The sequence below is a fragment of the Dipodomys merriami genome, unplaced genomic scaffold (genome assembly GCF_024711535.1).
Source record: "Dipodomys merriami isolate MVZ:Mamm:240054 unplaced genomic scaffold, mDipMer1.0.p SCAF_57, whole genome shotgun sequence".
Lineage (NCBI taxonomy): Eukaryota > Metazoa > Chordata > Mammalia > Rodentia > Heteromyidae > Dipodomys > Dipodomys merriami.
In genome coordinates, this window is record NW_027206146.1 from 2,116,469 (window position 1) to 2,135,313 (window position 18,845).

At 48.5% G+C, this 18,845-nt stretch overlaps 1 pseudogene; it reads right to left on the reverse strand.

Annotated features, from left to right (window-relative positions):
* Positions 1-2,548: 2,548 nt before the first annotated feature.
* Positions 2,549-11,174, reverse strand: LOC138812416 (vomeronasal type-2 receptor 26-like; annotated as a pseudogene).
* Positions 11,175-18,845: the final 7,671 nt, after the last annotated feature.

Below are 18,845 nucleotides of genomic sequence, written 5' to 3' on the forward strand. Positions count from 1 at the left end.
GTGCTGCCCTGAGCTTTTTGGCTCAAGGCTAGTATTCTATTACTTAGAGCCACACTCCACTTCTGGTTCTCTGGTGGTTTATTGGAGATAAGAGTCTTACAGACTTTCCTGCCATAGCTGGCTTTAAACTGCAATCCTCAGATCTCAACCTCCTGAGCAGCTAGGATTATAGGTGTGAGCCACCAGCACCTGGCCACAATACAAAAAAAGAATAAAGTCCATCAGTATCTCTTGTATATCACTGACTGGTGTTTCAACCTCTAACAGTTGCTCTTTTTTTTTTTTTTTTTGTGAGTTGTGGGGCTTGAACTTTAGGCCTGGGCTCTGTCCCTAAGCTCTTCAGCTCAAGGCGAGTGCCACTTGAGCCACAGCGCCACTTGCAGTTTTCTGGTGGTTTATTGAAGATAAGAATTTCATGGCCTTTCCTGCCCAGGCTGGCTTTGAACCGCAATCCTCAGATCTCAGCCTCCTGGGTAGCTAGGATTACAGGTGTGAGCCAATGGCACCCGCCAACAGTTCACCTTTTAATACTTGTGTATTTTTATATAAAAAGTCAGAATGCAGTGAAGGTCCATGCTTTGTAGCTGATTGATGTCTTTTTTTCTTCAGTACTAGTTTTGTTCACATATACAAATCCATCCATTTAGAGTGTGTAAACCTATGAGTTTCACAAAGCTGTGCAGCCATCACAAACGTCACTTTTAGAATTTTATCACCACAAAAAGAAATGGAACAGCCTTTATCACATCCCCAACCTCTGGTCTCCCCTCGTCCACACTGAATGAAACCACAAAACAAATTCTGCCTCTATGAATTTGCCTACGCAGGATACTATATGCAAATAGAATCTTTGGGGTTTTTTTGGGGGGGGAGTCCGGTCGTGGGGCCTGAACTCTGGGCCTGGGCGCTGTCCCTCAGCTCTTCAGCTCAAGGCTAGCGCTCTACCACTTGAGCCACAGCGCCACTTCCAGCTTTTTTCTTTTTAGCTTATGTGGTGCTGAGGAATCAAACCCAGGGCCTCAGGCATGCAAGGCAAGGGCTCTACCACTGAGCCACCTTCCCAGCCCCTGCAAATAGAATCTTAAAAGGGACACTGTATGTCAGAATCTTACTCTGTGTTTTTTCTTTGTTGCTTTGTATGTCCCTCCCCCACAGTATAACCCCTGCTTTCACTGTATTTGATGTCGGTATAATTTGTGGAGGGGAGGGGGAAAAACAAATCGTTTAAATAGGGATACAGGTGAACCCATTGCAACAATGAGATGTATTAAGTCGTTATGTTGAAAATGAACTTTACAACTTTGGTGCGGGGGGGGGGGTGCTGGGGGAGGATGGGAAGGGATGGGAAGGGGAAACAAAGGAGGAGGCTACAATGCTTGATAAGAAATGTACTCATTATCTTGCCATGTAATTGTAACCCCTCTGTACAGTATTTTCACAATTAAAAAAAAGGAATTGTACTCTGTGTCTGATATCCTTCACACAGCATGTTTCCAAGGTTTGTCCATGTTGTACTATGAATTAGTACTTCAGTCCTTTTTATTGTGAAATCAAATCCCTTCTGTCCAGATGCCACCACCTGTCTGTCCACTCAGCAGATGGACATTTACATTGTTTCTACTTTAGACTGAGTAATAATGCTTCTCTCAACATTTAGTCACACCTTTTTTGTTTGTTTGTTTGTTTTGTCGGTCATAGGATCTGAACTCTGGACCTGGGTGCTGTCCCTCAGCTCTTCAGCTCAAGGCTAGCATTCTACCACTTGATCCACAGTACCACTTCCAGCTTTTTCCGCTTATGTGGTGCTGAGGAATCAAACCCAGGGCCTCATGTAGGCAAGGCAAGCACTCTACCACTGAGCTATCTTCCCAGCCCCTAGTCACACTTTCTTTGTAAACCTGACTTCATTTCTCTTGAGTATATCCCTAAGGGGAGAGAATTTCTGGGTCACATGGTAAGCCACATGGTGATCTTCCCAGGAACTGACCATTTCCATCTTACATCAACCAGGTGTAGTTGAGAGCTTCGATTTCCCCTATTTTTACCAACACTTGTCCTCCTCAACATCATTATCATAACTCTCTTAACTATGAACATTTTTCACTACTGCATAGAGAGGATAGTCTATGACCATCCGTGTCCGCCATCTTGATCCAATAGTCAGTAGTGTTCTGAACCACTTTCATCATCTCTCTAGATCTGTCGTTTAATTCTTTTTTTTTTTTTTGGGGGGGGGGGTCCGGTCGTGGGGCCTGAACTCTGGGCCTGGGTGCTGTCCCTCAGCTCTTCAGCTCAAGGCTAGCGCTCTACCACTTGGGCCACAGCGCCACTTCTGTCTTTTTTTTCTTTTTTTGCTTCTGTGATGCTGAGGAATCGAACCCAGGGCCTCAGGCATGCAAGCAAGCACTCTACCACTAAGCCACCTTCCCAGCCCCTCATTTAATTCCTTTTAACCCACCTTGAAGGAACAAGCAAAAATCATGTGGTCCATGTCTTCCATGAGGGCTGACTCGTGAAGCTTTGTGGCGTGGACCGGGAAAGACACCTGCTACAGAGCCCCTTTCTCTGCCTTCTCAGTGAACCTGCTGTCCTGGATGCAATGGACTGCAGTGTTGCACTCAGGCTTCAGCAGGAGGAGGTAGCACTTGGGGTTGAAGATGCCACCCAGCAGAGCTGTAGTGGAGGCCAGGATGGAGAAGGTCTCCACAGCCACCAAGGACCTGCCCTGAGCACTGTGGTACAGGGGCAGGAAGGCTGTCCAGACACTGTAGAACAGCAGCATGCTGAAGGTGGTGACGCAGCTCTCACTGAAGGCGTCAGGCAGGCCCCGGGCCAGGAAGGCCACACAAAGTCCCTGAGGCCAGGTAGTCCACGTGGCCCAGCAGGCAGGAGAAGGCCACTCCGGAGCCCTCTTGGCACTGGATGGCAATGTGCCTGGGCTCAGAGCACTTATCCATATCCAGGAATGGTGGGGACATGCCCAGCCACACTGCACAGACAATCACCTGGACTGAGGAGGAAGCCAGGACCACAGACGGATTGGTGCTGGGTCCCAGGCACACCTGCAACCTGTCCCTGGGCCTGGTAACCCTGAAAGCCAGCACCACAGTGAGAGTCTTGGCCAGGACAGAGGAGACCGCCACAGTGAACACCACAGCAAAGGTGGTCTGGCACAGGGGGCACAGGGTGGCTGTGTGCTGGCCCAGGAACACAAGGGCGCACAGGCCCAGGGAGGCCAGGAGAAAGTTGCTGAGAGGCCAGTGGTTGGCCTTGACCACAGGTCTGCCCTGGTGCTTCAAGAATGTCCCGAGGACCAGCACTGCCAGGCCAGTCAGCATGAGGGACGCCATGGCCAGGGTGAGCCCCAGGGGCTCCTCGAAGAACAGGAAGGCCTCGGGCCAGGGCAGGCATTGGTCTTGGGCAGGGCTGGAGTGCTGGTCCCTGGGGCACAGGAGACATCTCTTCATGTCTGTGGGGGACACCGAGAACCAGTAATTTTACTGGAATAAAATCACAAGCTCTGTGAAGGTCTGTTCCCCACCCTCCAAAGCTTGACATCCATTAACGTTCTTAAGGATTATTCCTTGTCTTGTGATAATGATGATTGGACCCAGTGCCTTGCCCCTGCTAGACTCCCACATAAGCTACGTCCTCTACGCAAACGGTTATTAGCAATAAGAGCTGGGATGGGTGAGACTGGGCCCAATGCTATAGGAAAATGTACACCCTAGTATAGTATTTCATTTGGCCTCTTTCCATGTAGGTTTTGTTCTCAAATTGGGGGTGATAACTCTCCTCATTGGCGGATGGGTTTTGCTTAGTTGTATCCAACAAAACATGATTGTTGTCATCCTATCCCCAGTTATCTGAGACTGTGACTCGAATAAATTGCATTGGAGTAGAAGTCATTAGGATTAAACAAACTCATTAGGGTGTGCTCTGATACTAGGTGAGCAGTGTCCTTCAAAGAGCAGGGGATTTGTGCTCTAAGGCAGAGGATAAGCCCCAGAAGACCTCGGGGTGACCATCTAGCATCCCAGGATATGGGCCTCAGAAGAGATCAGCCCTGCTGCAGTGTGTGCTCCGTCTTCCAGTCTCCAGAACTGAGGAAGAATAAATTACTATTGCTTGACACCACACTATCGTGTTACCTTATGTGAATGTCACAAACATAATGTACAAAGGATTATAAATCAGAAATGAGATAGGTTTGCTTCCAGGAGAATAAAATAACCTATTGAATACTAGCCTCATGCCTGTCGTCCTAGCTACTGAGGTGGCTGAGATCTGAGGGTCAGGGTTCTAAGCCAGCCCAGTCAGAAGAGTTCATGAGACCTTTTTTCTTTTTCTTTCTTTCTTTTTTTTTTTTTTTTGTTGGTCATGGGGCCTGAACTCTGGGCCTGCGCACTGTCCCTCAGCTCTTCAGCTCAAGGCTTGTGCTCTACCACTTGAGCCACAGCGCCACTTCTGGCTTTTTCTTTATGTGGTGCTGAAGAAATGAACCTAGGGCTGCTTGCATGTTAGGCAAGCACTCTACCACTGAGCCACCTTCTCAGCACCATGAGACTCTTATCTACAATTAAAGACCAAAAAAGCCAGAAATGGGGCTGTAGCTCAAGGGTTAGAGCACAAGCTCAAGGGTTAGAGCATAAGCCTTGAGCCAAAGAAACTCAGAGACCATGCCAGGCCCTGAGTTCAAGCCTCAGTACTGACCCACAATATTAACAACAACAACAAAAACCACTGGAAGATTGCCAGCAGTAGCCAAAGGATGAAGCCCAGTGGAGACAGCTTGTGCTTCACTCATTTTGCACAGTTGGAACTCAGGTCCTCACCCTTATAAGCCACACCTCCAGCTTTGTTTTCTGCTAGATTTTTTTTAAAAAAAAATTTTTTTTTTTGGTCCGGTCGTGGGGCCTGAACTCTGGGCCTGGGCACTGTCCCTCAGCTCTTCAGCTCAAGGCTAGTGCTCTACCACTTGAGCCACAGCGCCACTTCTGGCTTTTTTCTTTTTGCTTATGTGGTGCTGAGGAATCGAACCCAGGGCCTCAGGCATGCAAGGCAAGCGCTCTACCACTGAGCTACCTTCCCAGCCCTTCTGCTAGATATTTTTGAGATGAGTCTCCCTTTCTTCCTAGAAAAGCTGGCTCTGGGGTGTCTGTCCCAAGTGCCTGAGCTCTAATCTCTCAAGTTTAGGCTCCCATCATTGCTAAGATAGTAAATGCCACCAGTTCCACAGTGATCAAGTCTTACTGACTTTTCTGCCAGGATGTACCTGAACCATGACGCTTGCCATCTCCTGTAGCTCTGAATGACACGAGTATAGCCAGGCTACAGGTGGAGAAGGGGAGTGGGAACATTTCTGCCTGGGCAGAATGGTGCATGAGAGTTGTCTTCCTTGCCTTGCACTTTGGTTTTCCCAGGCTCAGCCTCTGTGTGCTGTGCTTCTGGCTCAGCATTTCCAGACCAGGTGCATAATGCAGTGGAGGTCATGCACTGGTTCACTAGAGGGAAATCAGTGATGGCTCTTTGGATACCAGTCCCTCATTCCCTCACCTATTCAATCTGAAAACTGTCCCTCAGGGCAGGGTCTGCAGTCAAAACAGCAGTGGGGGGGAGCCCCTTGCCTGGCAGCCTGGCTGAACCCCGGAGAACAGCTCCTGCTGCACACAGAGCTGGGCACCTGGGGATGGTGAACAGGACATCAGTGACTGTCCAGGGGACGTCACAGGGATGTCTGGACCCACCCTAGGAGCACACTGGAGCCTTCCATCTCGGTCACAGAAGAACCCAAGGAGGGGAATCCAAGAGCCTTCCAGAGGGGATGGCAGGGTCACCTGGTTGGCCAGGGCCAAGCGAGCCAAACCATGGAAATGGGCCCACCAGTCTCTCTTGGGCTTTGACCTCCAGAACCATAGGTGGAGACCACACATACACTGCATTTCCCAGCCAGCGGACCCCACTTACAGGGACCTGCAGGGTTTGGCTTTTCTTCACTTGGCACAACAGCACAGTGTCTGTGTTTCTCTCTAACAGTTGAGGACCAGCATAGGCCTCCCACCAGCCCTGGACATCTTCCTTCAACAGGATGGACAATCCATTCCCAGAAGAGATCCGAGGGTCAATCTTGCCTGTGGGAGCCAAGTGGTATATGCCCTCAGGGGTCTTCTGCCCCTGCACAATGACAGATTGTGTAACCAGATCTCCACTGACATCAAACGAAATCTCGCTACCATCAGGGCTCTTGAAGCACACCTTCCTGAGGAAAGGGAGGAGCTGGGGAAGGAAGGGGTCATTGTACACAATGGTGACAGGCCACTGGAAGCTGGGAGGAGCTAGCAGGACTGCAGCAGGGCCAGCTATCCACCATGCCCACAGGAACACAGGCAGCCTGTGGCATTTGCAGAAACTCACAAAAATGTTCTTGCTAACTTCTTGTGAAACCAGAAAGAAATTTTAATAAAGTAACAGTGAATAAATAATAATGAACACAGATATGCTTATCTTTATCATCAAGCAGTAATATTTTTCTGAGCCAGGTGCTAGTGGCTCAGCCCTGTAATCTTAGCTGCTCCAGAGTCTAAGATCTGAGGATTGCAGTTCAAAGCCAGCTCAGGCAGGAAAGCCCATGAGACTCTTACCTACAGTTCATCACCAGAAAGCCAGAAGTGGCTCTATGGTTCAAAGTGGTAGGGCACTTGCCTTGAGCAAAAAATAGAAAAGCTTGGGGCTGGGAAGATGGCTCAGTGGTAGAGAGCTTGCCTTGTATGCATGAGACCCTGGGTTCGATTCCTTAGCACCACATAAGCAAAAAGATAAAAGCCGGAAGTGGCACTGTGGCTCAAGTGGTAGAGTGCTAGCCTTGAACTGAAGAGCTGAGGGACAGTGCCCAGGCCCAGAGTTCAGGCCCAATGACCAGAACCAAAGAGAGAGAGAGAGAGAGAGAGAGAGAGAGAGAGAGAGAGAGAGAGAGAGAGAGAGAGAGAGAGAGAGAGAGAGAGAGAGAGAGAGAGAAAGAAAAGCTCAGGGACAGCGCGCAGGCCCTGACCAAAATATAAAAAATAAAAACAAAAACAAAAAACTTCTGGTTCACAGTCATGTGTTCTCAGTGGCATAGAAGATGCCCACATCATCTGAGTGAACTTAACACGAGCACCCCCTTTTCGGGGCTGTCTCTCCCTAGCTGCCTCCCAGCCCAACCCTTAGTGTTCACCTTTAAGGGTGAGATGGATCACAAGGCGGAACTAGACTTCTGGTATTGAACCTCCTTTGTACAACTACTTAGTAAAAACAGACCAATGTAAATGATAAAGGTAAAGCCAATTAAAAAGATAGACTGTGTTCATAAATGGACCTACTGAATTGCATTTTTACAGCATAGACATCTCTGCTGAAGAGCACAGTCTCTGCCCCATGGTCACAGCTCAGACGGCTTGAGGGTACTATCCTCTACCCTCCCAGAATTGCCCACTCCACATGTTTCTCTGAGTGTCCAGGGTCTGTGTAGGTCCCATCTTGACACGCACAGGCTAGCAGGTCTAGATAGCTGGGGCAATGCTGTAGATAGCTGGGATCACAACATCCACTCGACGCACTTCCCGGAAAGGAAGCTTATGGCCACCAGGCACTCTCTGCCATTGTGGCATTCCTGTGGGGCCGCCTACAGCTGAAGGTAGCCTCCCAGAACTCCTGTGTGAACAGGTCCTCTGGGGTCCTGATGGGGTGAGGGCCAGCAAGGAACTCCTGGAACCCAGGTACCAGATTGCTGAGATGCAGAGGACAAAGGACCCACATAATACCTGGGAGACACCTGGTACAGACAGGGCCTGGGCCATCTGCAGCAAATCCAGGCTTACCCAGACCCGAAGACCCAGCAAGCCCTGCAGGATGAGCTCAAATTTGGAGTTGTTCATGAAGATCAGAAACAAGTGGCAGAGCATCTCTGCATCTTCTGCACAGAGAATCCCACCTTCTCCTGAGACACCTGGGAAGGGAGTTGGAGGTTGAACTCAATGCAGACACCAGCCTGACCTGGCTCCTGGGTGTCCAGGGAGTCAGCCTGCTGCCCAGTCATCATCCTGGACCGGGATGTCCACCCAGGACCATGCAAAACAGAGCACCCGCTGAGTCACAGCTCAGGAAGACGAGAGGTCACTGCTGTGGTCTGGAAGAAGGAAGGGAAAGGAGTCTTGTCACTGGGGATTGGCAGTGTAGATGAGCGATTGAGCTGTCAGGGGCCAAGCAATAGGGGAAGGATACAAACAGAACTCAGGCATGGGTAAGGAACAGCAAGAAACAGGGAGAACAGACCAATTCACCCAGACCATACAGGTGAGGTGCCTGCCATCCGTGCCATAAGGCCCAAGTCCGCAGCACAGACGCACTTCTGTAACACAGCCTCCACCCATCCTTAAGCTCCATCCTCCCTCAGAATTTGCATCCTTGCTGTAACCTGACCCACCTGATGGAGTCTGTGAGACTCTTATCTCCAATAAACCACCAGAGGGGCTGAAAAGGTGGCTCAGTGGTAGAGTGCTTGTTTTGAATGCAAGAAGCCCTGGGTTCGATTCCTCAGTACCACATAGACAGAAAAAGCTGGTAGGTGGTGCTGTGGCTCAAGTGGTAGAGTGCTAGCATTTTTTTGTTGTTGTTGTTTGTTTTTTTGGTGTGTCGTGGGGCTTGAACTCTGGGTTTGGGCACTATCCCTCAGCTCTTCAGCTCAAGGCAAGCACTCTACCACTTGAGCCACAGTGCACTTTCGGTTTTCTAGTGGTTTATTGGAGATAAGAGTCTCACGGACTTTCCTGCCCGGGCTGGCTTTGAACCATGATCCTGAGTAGCTAGGATTACAGGTGTGAGCCACCAGCACCCAACTAGAGTGCTAGTCTTGAGCAAAAGAAGCTCAGGGACAGCACCCAGGCCCTGAGTTCAAGCCCCAGGATTGGCAAAAAAGAAAAAAAAAGTTGTGAGCCACCATGGCCAGGCTTACTTTCAGTTTTTTCAATAGGGTCTTTCATTTTTGTCCATCTGTCCATGGACCTTGGTGTCAGGTCTTCATCTCTCCCATGAAAGACGAACGGGGTCCGAGGAAAGGTAAGTGCAGCTGCTCACCCATTCCCCAGCTTCCCTTAGCCTGGGAGACAATCAGATGCGGCGGGGAGTCAAGTCAAGCAGGAAAACTCGTTTATTAACACACAGCAAGCCCTTTTTAAAGCAAAAAAGACCGGGTGGCATGGGAGGGGAGGAAGAGGAACCAATCACTGTCAAGGTCACACCCTATCATGCACCTAAGCTTCCGCAGGCTGGTTACCTATTGAACATAAAGCAAATCGGGAGGCTGGGAAGGTAGCTCAGTGGTAGAGAGCTTGCCTTGCATGCCTGAGGCCCTGGGTTCAATTCCTCAGCACCACATAAGCAAAAAGAAAAAAGCTGGAAGTGGTGCTGTGGCTCAAGTAGTAGAGCACTAGCCTTGAGCTGAAGAGCTGAGGGACAGTGCCCTGACCCAGAGTTCAGGCCCCAGGACCGGACCCAAAAAAAAAAAAAAAAAAAAAACAAATTGGGCTATGCCCACTCAACTCCCTCTCAGTGCCATCTTTGCTACCCATGTGCTCCACAGATTCCCCCTTTTTTGTTTTAATGGCAGACCCACCTCCCAGTTAGTTATCCTTTTCCCTCCACTGTAAAGGCTATTTAACAGGATTACATTGGTAAGAATAGCATTGGCCACGCAGGGGGTTCGAGGCAAGTCTGCGGGGCAAGATTTGCCAGACAAGAATAGGGAGGGCCCTTGTGCATGATCCAAGAGCCCGTCCCAGTTACCTCACATCCCTACCTAGCACAGTAATAAACATCAGTCCCACCACAGTTAGAAATGTCTGAAGCAGTTCAATTAATTCTTGGGCATATATAAAAGCATCTTGTAAGGATGTTGAACTCAGGGCCTGGGCACTGTCCCTCAGCTCTTCAGCTCAAGGCTAGCACTCTACCACTTGAGCCACAGAGCTGTTTATGTGGTGCTCAGGAATTGAACCCAGGGCAGTCTATCACCTGAGCCATCTTCCCAGTTCCACACCTATCCTTTTTTTTTATTTCACCTTTACTCTTAACTATGCAGGAGATCAGGGTTTAGAGCTAGCCTGGGCAAGAAAAAGTTCTTGAGACTCGTATCTTCAATAAGCTTCCAAAAAGCTGCTAGTGGAACTGTATCTCAAGTAATAAAAGACTAGACTTGAACATAAGAGCTCAAGGACAGCATTGAGGCCCTGATGTCAAGCCCCAAGACCAGCACTTACATACCCACACACAAAAAACCCTAAAAGCAAAAGGACCGTAGGTATGGCTGGGTGGTGTAGCCCTCTCATAGCAAGTGCAAGATCCAAGTTAAGCCCCAGCAATACCAGACGCATGCACAGATAGCTGAGGTATGAGCATGATGCAGAGGCTGCTGTGGGATGGACAGCCAGGGCCTGACTTGGAGAAATCAGTGGGATGCAGAGAAGGCTTAGGGTGTGAGCCTGGAAGCCTGGGCTCAAACTACAGCCTTCGCAGTGCTCTATCATAGCGCTTAGACCTACCCCTGTTCTACTAACCTCAGTTTTCTCATCAATGCAATAGGATTACAGTCCCCTCAGAATGAGGCTCAGCCGAGGAGAACCTTGCCAGGTAGGAGGGCAATCACAGGGATCCGGCTCCCACACAGAGCTGCTCAGTTTCCCCTCCAGCTCCATTCACACCACTCACCATCGTCATCATCACTGGGGGAGACTTTCAAGAGGACTCACCTGGGGAAACTTGTACAGCCCGAGAAGCCTAGTCTGACACAGATGGGGGGACCATTTGTTCCCCACCATGGTGGCTTTGGGGGGGCCAGACCCACAGGAATCATTGGGGACTGGCTCCTCCTGCCCTGTGAGAATGCCCAAGGTCTCATTGAGGGCTCTGTGCACAGAGTCCCCAGAGGTGCGGATGGAGAAGCCCAGGGTCACACTGGGCCACAGGCGGATGCTCCTGTTAACTTCCTGGACGGCAAAGACAAAACCTTGGGACTCACAGTAGCCCCAGTTGAAAACGGTGGGAAAGAAATGCCCACTTTTACCACGAAGAAGAGGGCAAATAGAGAAAGAACATTGACAGTCAGTGCACCATACAGATGTGAGCATCTGCATCAGGAGCATGATGACACGTCCTAATCAATACTCACACGTGGACGTGCATAGCTGCATCATTCAGAAAAACAGGAGTCAGAGGTAGTTGGGAGATACTGCACCATGCAATGAGGGAAGTTAACCATTATGAATGCATGTTTCAAAGTGCCAAGAAAGGTTTTAAACATCTGCATCACCAAAAAGTGATAATTGTGTGACATAATGGGTATGTTAATGATTTCAATTAAATTACTCCAAAATGCAAACATACACATAATGTATATGTATAATACACACACACATTATTTTAATCAAGTTAAAAATGACCTGGTATGCTAGGAGAGTTGTTCATTGGTAAAGTGCTTGCTTAGAATGGGCAAGACCCAGTATTCAATTCCTTCCTTGTACTTACTGCAAGGAAAAAATGTATTTCAGGTGTAAATACCAACTGTTTACTTTCCAATACACTGGCACTGGTAGCTCATAATCTTAGGCACTCAGGAGGCTGAGATCTGAGAATCCCAGTTCAAAGCTAACCTGGGCAGGAACCTCCATAAGACTCATCTCCTGTCAACTACTCAGAAAAAGAAGTGCAGCTCTGGCTCTGGCCCAAGTGGTAGAGCGGGAGCCTTGAGCACAAAGAGTCAGAACTCAGTGCCCAGGCCCTGAGTTCAAGCCCCAGGACTAGTTAAACAACAACAACTGAAAACAAAACAAACATTTGGCTATTTGTTTTCCTTTTTGCCCGTGGTGGGGTTTGAATTCAGGGCCTGGGTGCTGTCCCTGAGATTTTGCTCCAGGCTAGCACGCCACCACTTGAGCCACAGTACCACTTCTGGTTTTCTGGTGGTTGAGAGACAAGTGTCTTATGGACTTTCCTGCCTGATCTGACTTCAAAGGCAAAACTCTTGGATCTCAGCCTCCTGGATGCTAGGATTACAGACATGAGCCGCCAGCACCAAGCTTGGCTTTGTTTGTTTGTTTCTAAGATTCTCTCACAATGCAGCCTGGGTTGAACTTGAACTCATGTTGGATTTTCAGGTGTGTACCATCACACCCAGCATGAGCAACTTTTAAATAAAGTGAAACCATTTTTTTTTTTTAACTAGCCAAAAGCACAGTGCTGGGAACTCCAGTACAGAAACTGGCATCAGGATTACAGGTGAATGCAATGACTTATGAAGCAATGTATTCATTCCACATTCACTCTTGACCAAACAAACTCACCAAAACCCTCTTCTAACCATTTCAGGGTGGAAAAGAGACCAGAATTTCTTCCTGACCAGTGGAGTCCACGCATCACAGTCAGCATCACAAACCACCCACAGCAGAGTCCTATGCAAATAAGAAAGCAAACACAGCCCCTTCTCCTCTTTCTGGCTGCTTACACTCTTCTTTACTTGGTGGATTGAACCCTCTGAAACCACAAGCCAAAATAAATCAGGACGGGAAGGAGGGAAGAAAAAGAAAATGCTAAGGAAGGAAGAGGCATTCAGAGAGTCAGATGACCCCGGCCACCAGGCTGAGCTTCTGAGGAGACCCATGGTCTCCAGCCCCCTGTGGAGGTGAGGGTCAGCCTTCATCCCTCCTGTGGAGAGCTGCGGGAGCCGAGACCAAAGTTACAGCGGGGCCGCAAAAGCAACATTGTAGCTCCTTGGTAAGATGGCGCAGGCTCCCGCCTTCCGTCTTCCCGGTGACGAGTGCTCTCTGTAAAAAACAACTCCTTATATGGCTACGACTTGGCTCCTAGTTTGCTTCCGTGTTTGCAGCCCTATCGTATATGCCATGTAGCGCTTCGTGATTGGCCATCCAGGAGGCTTATAACCGGAGCGCGTGGGGGGGGGGGGGGAGGGAAAGGAGAAGCAGGAAGAACCAGGAAGAAGCGGGCAGGAGAGAAGTGGGAGAGAAGTTTGTTACAAGGTTCCTGAATAAACCGCATTGAGAAGAATCCCGGGTAGCGTCTTCCTTGCTGGTCGAGGTGGTCATGACAGCTGGCGGCCCGCACGGGGATTCAGAACTCTCTGCGGTCAGGGTGGTGCACCGGTAAGTTCCCAGGAAAAGGGGGAATCCGCGACAAGAGCCGGAGTAAGTTCCCAGGTGAAGTGGGAATCCGCGATTAAAGCGGGCATAATACGGGGCTCTTCTCTGTAAAAGAGAGAGCGGAAACCCGGGGAAAAAAAATAAAACACAGGCCTAAAGTGAAAGTAACAAAAAATAAAATTTTTAATAACTAAGATGGGCGCCGCGACGTCACATCCAATTTTTCTGGCCCTGGAAGAGCTACTACGCTCAAAAGGACTAAAGTTAAAAAAGGATACTTTACAGAGGTTCCTTGAGGAATGCAACATTGTAGCTCCTTGGTTCATAGTCTCCGGGAGCCTTACAATAGCCTCCTGGGACAAATTAGGGAGGGATTTGGACTTTGCCTATGAACAGGGCACATTAAAGGCAGGAGTCCGCCCCATTTGGAAATTGATTAGTGGCTGCCTGGAGGATCAGAGCTGCTGTGAGATTATAGAAAATCGACAGTCAGCACTGGAGCAGTTATAGGAGGAGAGGTCAGAGGAGGCGATCAGTGAAAAGGGAGACAGTGAACAAGACAAAAGGGGGCGTCTATACCCAGATCTGTCCGAGCTAAAATCAGAAAGAGGGAGTTCCAGCGAGTTAGAGGAGGAGGAAGTGAGAGCACTTATTCAACAGATGAAGAGGAGCCGTATCAAACAAGGGGAACGTAAGTTAAGCCAACCTGCATTTACTGAGGACGTAAAAAGAACTTGCGGTCAGACCCCTTTAGCTCCTCCTCCATATCAACATGGAGCCAATGGGCACACGTTTTGCCCAGACACTTGGCGAACTGCTCGAGCAGAACTTGCCTTCCCAGTTTTTCAAGACAATAATCAACAGAGATTCCATGAGCCTCTAGAATTTAAAGTAATTAAGTCCCTGGCTGAGTCTGTTCGGACGTATGGGCTTACAGCCTCTTTTACCGTAGCTCAAGTGGAAGCTATAAAGAGATATTGCATGACCCCCTCTGATTGGGCAAGCCTAGCACGGGCATGTTTGAGTCCAAGCCAATACTTGGATTGGAGGGCATTTATGCTGGAATTTTGTAATGAACAGGCAGCCATAAATCAAGCGAACGGACGTCAGGCTTGGGACAGAGACATGCTCTTAGGACAAGGTCGCTTTGCTAATGCTCAGACAGGATATCCCCCTGAAGTGTATCAACAGATAAATGATATTTGCATTAGGGCGTGGAAATCACTACCAAATAAGGGGGAAGTTAGCGGCAATCTCACCAAGATCCTGCAGGGGACTACCGAGCCTTTTTCAGACTTTGTGGCCAGAATGGTGGAAGCAGCGGGCAGAATTTTTGGGGATCCTGACATGGCTATGCCTCTTATAAAACAATTAGTCTATGAGCAATGCACCAAAGAATGGAAAGCCGCCATTACCCCGTATAAAAATAGAGGGTTGGAGGCATGGATGAAAGTGTGCTGGGAGCTGGGAGGACCTCTAACTAATGCAGGCCTTGCTGCCGCAGTACTCCAGTATTCAAATAGGCGGGGGGGGGGGGGGGGGGGGGGGAGGAATTCTGGAGTGACATCTGGAGTATGTTTTAAGTGTGGCAAGGCTGGTCATTTTAAGAGAGATTGCCCAGAGAGAAAAGGAACCGGAAGGGCTGGAGGAGTTACAACGGGTAAACAGCCAGGGCTGTGCCCCAGATGTAAAAAGAGAAAGCATTGGGCCAATGAATGTAGATCGGTCAAAGATGTTAACGGCCAGTTCTTGGGCCCCATCATGCAGCCAAAAAACGGGCAGAGGGGCCCCCGTCCCCAGGGCCCACAAATGTATGGGACAATGGAGAGCCCAAACGAGGAAATTTCCCAAGAAGGATGGCCTACCCTGAGGTAGGCCAAGAACCGCGGAGAGCCACTACAGGCTCAGCAGGACTGGACCTCCGCACCACCACCAGACTCGTACTAACCCCGCAAATGGGCGTTCAGTTAATAGAGTCAGATTTTCAAGGTCCTTTAGAACGAGGCACAGTGGGGTTACTACTTGGCCAGTCTTCCGTTACTCTTAGAGGGCTTAAAATTCACCCAGGAGTTATTGACCCAGATTATACAGGTATAGTTAAAATCATGGTAGAAGCTCCAAAAGGTATTGTAGCAATTTCCCCTGGAGACAGAATTGCCCAATTGTTACTCCTGCCTAGCCTACATGAAAAATTTCCTGCCATACAGTCTGAGAGAGGTAAAAAGAGTTTTGGCTCCTCCGGAATTGAGTCAGTGTACCTAGCCCTGGATTTAGACCAGAGACCCACGCTTGAGCTGGAGATTGAAGGAAAAAGGATTATAGGACTGTTAGACACAGGGGCCGATCGTAGCATTATTGCCAAAAAGGATTGGCCGAAAGGGTGGCCATTACAGGCCTCAGGACAAACCCTGAGAGGGTTGGGCTATGCCAAAGCTCCTGACATAAGTGCAAGACCCCTCAACTGGAAGGATGGAGAAGGACACTCTGGAAACATCCAGCCTTATATTTTAGAATTGCCTGTCTCCCTGTGGGGTTGAGATTTACTAAAAGAGATGGGGTTTTGCCTTAATAATGAATATTCTCCTACCTCAAAGGAAATGATGTTACAAATGGGCTCCTGCCCAGGGCAAGGACTGGGAAAAAACTTGCAAGGCTGTAAAGAGCCTATTGATGTCCACCAAAAACTTGATAGACATGGGCTGGGTTTTTCATAGGGGCCGCTGAGAATCAAGTTCCCATTACCTGGAAGACGGAGGAACTGGTATGGGTAGCTCAGTGGCCTCTATCCTCCGAAAAGCTTTTAGCCGCTCATAAACTGGTAGAAGAACAAGTAGCCCTGGGCCATGTGAGAGCCTCAGTTTCACCATGGAATACGCCAATATTTGTGATAAAAAAGAAGTCTGGTAAATGGCGATTACTTCATGATTTGCGTGCCATAAACGCACAAATGCAAATTATGGGCCCTGTACAAAGAGGGTTACCTTTGCTTTCTGCACTCCCTCCCCATTGGCCTATTATGGTAATAGATATAAAAGATTGTTTCTTTTCTATCCCCTTGCATTCCGCTGATTGTGAGCGCTTTGCCTTTACTGTGCCCTCTTGTAACCATGAGGAACCTGACCAAAGATATGAGTGGGTCGTGCTGCCACAGGGTATGGCCAACAGCCCCACTATGTGTCAACTGTTTGTCGGCAGGGCTATAGCTCCTGTTAAAGAACGGCATCCTAAACTCAGGGTGGTCCATTATATGGATGACATCTTGATAGCTCATAAGGAAGAAGCTGGGTTACAAAAGGCCTATGCAGAATTAGTTTTGGCCTTAAGGGAACAGGGTCTTTATCCAGCACCAGAAAAAATACAAACAGGCAGAGTGGTGGAGTACCTAGGAGCTAAGATACATCCCAGGTCGATCATGCCCCAAAAATTGACCCTGAGAAAAGATAACTTAAAGACTTTAAATGATTTTCAAAAATTGTTGGGGGATATTAATTGGATAAGGGGGTATTTGAAATTGCCAAATTATGAATTAAAACCCTTATTTGATATGTTAAAAGGAGATATAGATTTAAACTCCCCACAAGACCTGACTGAGAGCGCCCGATTTGCGCTCAAAAGGGTGGAGGAGGCCTTAAGTGCCGCCTGTTTAAACAGGCTACAAGATGGCCAACCCTTTGATTTACGCATTCTTCCCACTGAGACCCAACCAACTGGGGTACTTTGGCAAGAGGGGCCGTTGATGTGGTTACATTCTCATGTTTCCCCCGGAAAGGCACTGGAGTATTACCCTGAGGTGGTGGCGGGCTTAGCTCTGCAAGGAGTTCAACAGAGTTTACAGTTTTTTGGAGTTTATCTGCACTCCATCATTGTTCCCTACAATGCCTACCAAGTTCAGACTTTATGTGCCACTATTGATAATTGGTCCATTTTGAGATGCATGTTTCCAGGAGATATTGATAATCATTTGCCCAAAGACCCCCTGTTGAGATTTGTAAAGGAACATCCAGTGATTTTTCCAAAGGTAACTGCCCAAAAGCCTATTGGAGGGGCTATAAATATTTTTACGGATGGTTCCAAAACGGGATGCGGGGTATACGTCGCAAGTAACCAAGACCCCGTGCAGCATCAATTTGTCCCTGGTAACCCACAGATTGTTGAGTTGATGATTGTAATTGAAGTATTTAAAGCTTTCCCCTGTCCCTTTAATTTAATATCAGATTCAGCCTATGTAATAAATGCTTTAGAAGCGGTTGGTACAATAAAGGCTACCAGTTCTGTTCTAGCTCCTTTTACCTTGCTACAATCCCTTATATGGCAACGCAAGGAACCCTTTTTTCCAATGCATATTCGAGCACATACGGGCCTCCCAGGACCACTGACAAAGGGTAATGCCCTAGCTGATGCACACACTCGTGCTGAGTGGGTGCTCCATGCTTCTTCTGTTGACTTAGCAAAAGATTTTCATGCCAAATTTCATGTAAACGCCAGGACTTTACAAAGCCGCTTTTCCCTTTCTAGAGCGGATGCAGGTCAAGTGGTAGAGTGTCCCCGATGTATTATTTACCATAAGCCCCCTACGTTTGGAGTTAATCCACGTGGTTTAAGACCCTTACAAGTATGGCAAATGGATGTAACTCATGTACCAGAATTTGGCCGCTTAAAATATCTACATGTTTCTGTTGACACCTTTTCGGGTGTTATACTTGCCACCCCCCTGTCAGGGGAAAAGGCTACTGATGTAATATCTCACTGCCTGGAAGCGTGGGCGGCCTGGGGAATGCCAAAACAGCTAAAAACTGATAATGGTCCGGCCTATACTGGGCAGCGCTTTGTTTCCTTTTGCACTCAAATGGGTGTTACCCTGGTGCATGGACTGCCCTATAACCCTCAAGGACAAGGAATTGTGGAAAGAGCTCATCGTACTATCAAGGAAATGTTAATAAAACAAAAAGGGGGAGCTGGACCCCTGATGGCTACAGCAAGACAAAGAATAGCCATGACACTTTTCACCCTAAATTTTTTGAATTTGGATAACGCTGGTCGCTCAGCGGCAGATAGGCATAACTGTTCCACTCCTTCGGCCTTAGGATTGGCTTTGTGGAAGGATGTGCTAACGGGCCTCTGGAACGGGCCTGACCCCGTGCTGGTATGGGCACGAGGATCTGTTTGTGTTTTTCCCCAGAATCGCTCGGATCCAGTGTGGGTGCCTGAACGACTTGTGCGGCAAGTCCAAGATGAACGGAACCCGAAAGAAACAAAGGATTGCGTTGCTGATCATACAGCTCCTGATGATCCAACAGGGGCAGACGGTAGAGAGATGGGGGATCCTGTCTGCATTCCCGAGGCCCATGCCCGTGAGACATGACGCCTCTCTTTTCCCTAGATTTTTCACTACCAATAAGACTCTTAACCTTCCCTTTTACCCAGAGGATAAACAAATAGCAGGGATAGGTGAAGCTAGAAAAATTAGCTTGATGAGTACACTATGCTTTTACTTAAGTGATGTGACCCTTAATGGTAGTTGCATGGCCTTGACTCGTTCCCCAGCCGCTTATTTTAGATATTGGTATGGTAATCCGGGATCAACTGAGGTTTGGGCAAATGCTACTGGATTTGTCGGTACTGTCTTAGGCAGACATTATGAAAGCTTAAAGCTAAGTACTG